The 7,469-nt window shown below is 35.3% G+C and overlaps 1 non-coding gene across 1 annotated transcript; it reads left to right on the forward strand.

Annotated features, from left to right (window-relative positions):
• The first annotated feature begins 5,003 nt into the window (after positions 1 to 5,003).
• LOC133094205 (U6 spliceosomal RNA) lies at positions 5,004 to 5,110 on the forward strand. Its single transcript, XR_009701418.1, has one exon. It is a non-coding gene; the product is annotated as a U6 spliceosomal RNA (small nuclear RNA).
• The last annotated feature ends 2,359 nt before the right edge of the window (positions 5,111 to 7,469 follow it).

Genomic DNA, 7,469 nt, shown 5'->3' on the forward strand with positions numbered 1-7,469 from the left:
TAGTATTCCATTGAATGGAAATACTACATTTTGTTTACTCATTCACCTGCTGATGGACATTTGGGCTACTGCCAATTTGGCTATAACAAATAATGCTGCTACGAACACTTGCATATATGTCTTTGTAGGGCTGCATGATTTCATTTCTCTTAGATAAACACCTAGGATTAGAATAGCTAGATCAAATGGTAGGTGTTCATTTAAATTTTTAAGAAACTGCCAAACTCTTTTCCAAAGTACATGTACAGTTTTACAATCACACCAACAGTGTATGAGGGTTCCAGTTTTTCCACATCCTTGCCAACACTTGTATGTCAGAATTTTTAATTTTGGCCTTTCTAATAGGTATATAATAGCATCTCATTTTTATTTTAACTTGCATTTCCCTAATGACAAATGATGCTGAATACATTTTCATGTACTTGTTTGCCATTTGTTTGTCTTTTTTGGTGGCATCTCTTAAAAACCTTTGCCTTCTTTTGGTGGTGGGGAGATGGTTTGTTTTCTTATGATAGGTTATAAGAGTTCTTTATAAATTCTGGATATAAGTCTCTTATAAGATATATACTTTACAAATATTTCCTTGCTATCTGCAGCTTGTCTTTTCATTCTCTCAATAGTGTCTTTTGAAGTGCAGAAGTTCTTAATTTAGGTGAAGTCTGATTTGTATAATTTTTCTCTTATGGATTGTGCTATTGGTGTCATAGCTAAAAACCCTTTGCCATCCAAGCTTATGAAGATTTCATACTTTTAGATTTTACAGTTAAATCTTTGATCCATATTGAGTTGATTTTTGTATATGGTGCATGGTATGGATTCAGGATCATTTTTTGCATCAAGATATCCAACTGTTCTGGTGCCATTCATTAATTGCTCTTGCACCTTCATCAAAAATAAACTTTTCAAATATATACAGGTTTATTCTGGAATGTTTATTCTGTTCCATTTCTCCATTCATCCTATCTTAATGTCAATAACACATTTTATTGAATGTGTTAAAATTCTTGTCTTAAAATTGAGTAGCATTAATTTGCCTGTGAAGCCATCTGGGTCTGGAGTTTTCTCTGTGGGAAGGTTTTGGGTTTTGGGGTTTTTTGTTTTGTTTTGTTTGTTTTTCTAAAAATTCAATGTCTTTACACTGATGAAAAAATCAAAGCTGACCAAACAAATGGTGGAAAGACATATGGTGTTCTTGGATTGGAAGAATCAATATTGTCAAAATGACTATACTACCCAAAGCAATCTACAGTGTCAATGTAATTCCTATCAAATTACTAATGGCATTTTTCACAGATGTAGAGCAAATAATTTTAAAATTTGTATGGAAACACCCATAGACAAAGCAATCTTGAGAAACAAAAACAGAGCTGGAAGAATCAGGTTCCCTGACTTCAGACAATACTACAAAGCTACAGTAATCAAAACAGTATGGTACTGGCACAAAAACAGAAATATAGATCAACGGAACAGGATAGAAAGCTCAGAGATAAACCCATGCACCTATGGTCAACTAATCTATGACAAAGGTGACAAGGATATAAAATGGAGAAAAGACAGTCTCTTCAATAAGTGGTGCTGGGAAAACTGGACAGATACATATAAAAGAATGAAATTAGAGCATTCTCTAACACCATAAACAAAAATAAACTCAAAATGGTTTAAAGACCTAAATGTAAGACCAGATACTATAAAACTCCTAGCAGAGAACATAGGCAGAACACTCTTTCACATAGATCGCAGCAATATCTTTTTGGATTTGTCTCCTAGAGCAATGGAAATAAAAACAAAATAAAGAAATGGGACTAAATTAAACTTAAAAGCGTTTGCACAGCAAAGGGAACCATAAACAAAACAAAAAAGACAACCTACAGAATGGGAGAAAATATTTGCAAATGATGCAACTGACAAGGGGTTAATATCCTAAAATATAGAAGTAGCTCATACAGCTCAATATCAAAAATCAAACAACCCAATCAAAAATGGGCAGAAGATCTAAAAAGACATTTCTCCAAAGAAGATATACAGATGGCCAAAAGGCACATGAAAAGAAGCTCAACATCACTAACTATTAGAAAAGTGCAAATCAAAACTATAATGAGGTATCACCTCACACTGATCAGAATGGCCAACATCAAAAAGCCTACAAATAATAAATGCTGGAGAGGGTGTGGAGAAAAGGGAACTCTCCTACACTGTTGGTGGGAATGTAAATTGGTACAGCCACTACGGAGAACAGTATGGGGGTCCTTAAAAAACTAAAAATAGAGCTACAATCCCACTGCTGGGCACATATCTGGAGAAAAACATAATTCGAAAGGTACATGAACCCTGATGCTCATAGAAGTACTATTTATAATAGCCAAGACATGGTAGCTGCCTAAGTGTCCATTGACAGATGACTGGATAAAGAAGATGTGGTATGTGCATATGTTTGTGTGTGTGTGTGTGTGTGTGTGTGTGTGTGTGTGTGTGTGTGTGTGTGATGGAATATTACTCAGCCATAAAAAAGAATGAAATAATGCCATTTACAGCAACATGCATGGACCTAGAGATTATCATACTGAGTGAAGTAAGCCAGATGGAGAAAGACAAATACCATATGATATCACTTATATGTGGAATATAAAATAATGATACAAATGAACTTATTTACAAAACAGAAATAGACTCACAGACATAGAAAACAAACTTATGGTTACCAAAGCAGGGGTGGGGAGAGGGATAAATTAGGAGTTTGGTGTTAAAATATACACACTACTATATATAAAATAAACAACAAACAAGGACCTACTGTATAGCACAGGGAATTATACTCAATCTTGTAATTATCTATAATGGAAGAGAATGTAAAAAAAGAATACATGTATATATATATATATAAAATATACATTATATATATATATATATAAAACTGAATCACTTTGCTGTACACCTGAAACTAAAACATCATAAATCAACTATATTTCAATAAACATTTTTTAAAATTTTAAATTTAAATGTAAAAAAAAACCTTCAGAAAATAAAGTGGAATATCTGTAGTTGAATGAAGATTGGCAAAATATTGGTAATGAAGCTAGATGGTGGATATGTGATATTTAAAATATGCGTATGTTTGTAATATTAACCTCTGTTTTGAGAATTTATTGTTTATTAAGTTTGTGCATGCCCTTGTAAAAAAATTGAAAAGTTGAGAAAAATATGAACAACAACAACAAAATTACTCATAAACTTACCAAACAAAATAAATAAATAAATAAAATGAAAATAAAAATCCAATGTCCTTAACAGATAGATACATGGATATTCAGATTATCTATTTCTTCTTGAATAAGTTTGCTAGTTTGGTCTTTTGAGAAATTTGACATTTATTTAAGTAGTCAAATGTGCTAACATAAAGTTGTTTATAATATTCTCTTATTATCCTTTTAAAATCTGTAGAATCTGTAATAATTTTGCTTCTTTCATTCATGATACTAATTTTTGTCTTCCCTTTCTTCTGCTCAACCAAAATTTAGACATGTTGTATTTTCACTTTCATTCAATTAAAAATATTTCTAATTCCTTTTTTGGTTTCTCCTTTGCTCATGGTTTATTTAGAAGACTGTTTCCAATATCTGGGGGATTTTCTAGGGTTCTTTCTGCCATTAATTATAATTTAATTCCATTGTGGTTGAGAAAAGTACTTTAAATGACTTAAATCCTTTTATATGTATTGAAAGCTATTTTATGGCCCAGAATATGGTCTATCTTTGTGCCCTTGAAAAAATATTCTGATATTGTTGAATGGAATACTATATAAATAGGATTTCTGTTGTAATTCAAGTCAGAAACCAACAGGAAAATGTTGGCCAGAATGGGACCATGAAAGCACAACTTAGCAGCTGTCTAATTAGAATGATGATAATGATGAAGATGCAGATGAAGGTGATGTTGATAGTGATGCTGATTTTGGTAAATAGCAGTTGTTTTTTGAATGTTCAACATTTTTTCTAAAACTTTCCCACCTAGTTTTTTGTAGAATAGCTGGTCTCCCTCTCATCACCACTTGCAAAACCCAATCAGAAAAAAAAAAAAGAAATCCAAATGATCGAGTTATTCCTCTAGCCTTTCCCTGGGAACACTCAACTTTTTAGTTATTTCCCAAACCATACATTTTCATAGTCTTATCCTCATTAACAACCCTGTGAAAGTTTGAAATAGAGAAGGCATAACTCAAACAACTTAAGAGACTTGCCCAAGTCAATGGTGTAGCTCAGTGGTTTACAAACTTTAGTGTGTATCATAATCTCCAGAGGGCTTAAAGCACAAAATTTCTCCTCTGATTCACTATCTTAAATTATATTTTAGAGAATTCTTTTGGTTGATAAAAAATAATGCAAAGATCCCTTAGAACAGTAACACTGTGAGATAGTATATTAAGAGCTATTATACCTTAGAGTTCATGAAGACATTCAGGACTTCATGGAAGATGGAAAACAAGAAGACTGGGTTTTTGAGAGACGTGGGAAGAAGATAGAAAGGTATGCAGGAGGTTGAAACCAGGATCATCCTAAGGACTTTAGTGGAATCCAGGCCTAGGATAATCCTTAGGGACATTATAATCTATAGAGAACCTATGTTCACATCCCCTTCTCTTTTAAATCCATCCATTCATCTAACTATCCATTCCTTGTAGCCTGTTTTCAGTTTCTTATTCTTCCTCTAGCCTCAACACAGAACTTAAAAGAACAGCAAGGAATCACTGATGCATCCCTAAGTTATTTCCAATTCAAGGCCATCTGTGGACCAGGACAAACCTTCTAAGGTTCAGCTTTTCATGATACCATTTGACATGGTGAAATCAGTTTCTCTGAGGCCACAGGCTACCCACTCATCACCAAGCAGGATCTCAGGCCTAGTGGAAGAAGAGACTAGAATCCTTCAGGGAATTTCTTCTCAATTACTATCCCAGACAATTGCTGAGAACATAATATTCTCCTCCACTTCTTGCTAAAGTGAAAGGGGTGCTTGCTTCAGCAGCACGTATACTAAAATTGGAATGATACAGAGACGATTAGCATGGCCCCTGCAGAAGGATGACATGCAAATTCGTGAAGCGTTCCATATTTTTAGGGAATATTATTCAGCTGTAAAAAGAAATGAAATTGAGTTATTCGTAGTGAGGTGGATGGACGTAGAGTCTGTCATACAGAGTGAAGTAAGTCAGAAAGAGAAAAACAAATACCATATGCTAACACATATATGGAATCTAAAAAGAAAAAAAAAAGGTTATGAAGAACCTAGGGGCAGGACAGGAATAAAGATGCAGACCTATTAGAGAATGGACTTGAGGACATGGGGAGGGGAAGGGTAAGCTGGGACAAAGTGAGAGAGTGGCAAGGACATATATACACTACTAAATGTAAAATCGATAGCTAGTGGGAAGCAGCTGCATAGCACAGGGAGATCAGCTCAGTGCTTTGTGACCACCTAAAGGGGTGGGATAGGGAGGGTGGGAGGGAGGGAGACGCAAGGGGGAAGAGATATGGGGATATACGTATATGTATAGCTGATTCACTTTGTTATAAAACAGAAACTAACACAGAAAAACAGGAAAAAAGAAAACAAAAACAGAATCTGTGATATAGCTGAAATAAATAAATAAATAAAATAAAGTGCAAGGGAGTTGCCTTCCTCGAAATTATATGATTCATGGCAAACATCTGACATTAATTCCAGGAACAAGGCTCAAAATACAAAGACATGGAGAAAGCAACAGAGAGAGTCTGATAGAGAGTTCATGGGATGAGATGCGGCAAATTCTCACTCTATGGATCATTAGCTCTCACTGCCTGAACAGAAGATTGGTGGCCTTTGACTTGTGAAATGCCTCATTCCCAGCACCACTGCTCAGGGAAGATATTAAATTCGGTCAAAGAATGCCAGTCACATGAGATGATGCTGATAGGGCTCTGAATTATTCACAGAAGACTGGAATTTCTCATTCCAAATGACCCAATTCATTTGCCAGCACAGGATGTGCTGTATCATCCAACCCTCTCAGGCAAGACTGGTCACCAGTCTAGGACCTGGAACACCATAAGCCAGACTCCAAGCATCTAGAGTCTTTCTCTGTCATCCAGATTTGTCATTCTTAGGTAAAGAGCATAACTCAATCCTATGAACATTAAAAGGATAATCAAGGAATATTATGAAACAATTCTATGCCCATAAATTTGATAACCCTGGTAAAATGGACCATTTCCTTGAAAGACACGATTTGCCAAAATTCACATAAGAAGAAATAAACAATATGAATAAGCTTGTATCTATTAATGAAATTGAATCAGTCATAAATAGCCTTCCAAAATAGAAAGCATGAGACCCATATGAGTTCACTGGTGAATTTTAACAAATATTTTGTAAAGAAATTAAACCAATTCTCTACAATCTCTTTCAGGGGATAGAAGCAGAAGGAATACTTCCTAACTCATTCTATAACTCATTCTATGATGCCAGCGTTACCTTAATACCAAAACCAGACAAATACATACAAGAAAAAAGCTACAGGCCAACCTGTCTCATGAACATAGATGCAAAATCCTCAACACAATATTGGCAAATCAAATCCAACAATGTATAAAAAGAATTATATACCATAACCAAGTAAGATTTATCCCAGTGATGCAAGGTTGATTCAACATTTGAAAATCAATTAATGTAATCCATCACATCAATAGACTTTTAAAAATCACATGAGTATATCAGTAAATGCAGAAAAAGCATTTGACAAAAATCCAACACCATTCATGTTATAAAATTCACAGTAAATTATGAATAGAGGATAAATTCCTCAACTTGATAAAGAATATCTACAGATGTACCCACTGATCACATCATTCTTTTTTTTTTTTAATTAATTTATTTTTTATTTATTTATTTTTGGCTGCGTTGGGTCTTCGTTGCTGCGCACGGGCTTTCTCTAGTTGCGGCGAGTGGGGGCTACTCTTTGTTGCGGTGCGCGGGCTTCTCATTGCAGTGGCTTCTCTTGTTGCAGAGCACGGGCTCTAGGCATGCAGGCTTCAGTAGTTGTGGCGCATGGGCTAGTAGTTGTGGCTTGCGGGCTCCAGAGCACAGGCTCAGTAGATGTGCTGCACAGGCTTAGTTGCTCCACGGCATGTGGGATCTTCCTGGACCAGGGCTCAAACCCATGTCCCCTGAATTGGCAGGCGGATTCTTAACCACTGTGCCACCAGGGAAGCCTCACATCATTCTTAATGGTGAGAAACTCTAAGCCTTCCCATTGAGATCAGGTACAAGGCAAAGATATCCCCTCTCACTATTCCTTTTCAACATAGTACTAGAAGTTCTAATCAATACAATAAGATAAGAAAGGGAAGTAAAAAATATACATATTGGGAAGGAAGCATCAGACCCATCTGTCTTTGTTCACAGATGCCATGGTCACCTATGTAGAAAATCTTTAAAAA

Source organism: Eubalaena glacialis, chromosome 6 (genome assembly GCF_028564815.1).
Source record: "Eubalaena glacialis isolate mEubGla1 chromosome 6, mEubGla1.1.hap2.+ XY, whole genome shotgun sequence".
Taxonomy (NCBI): Eukaryota; Metazoa; Chordata; class Mammalia; order Artiodactyla; family Balaenidae; genus Eubalaena; species Eubalaena glacialis.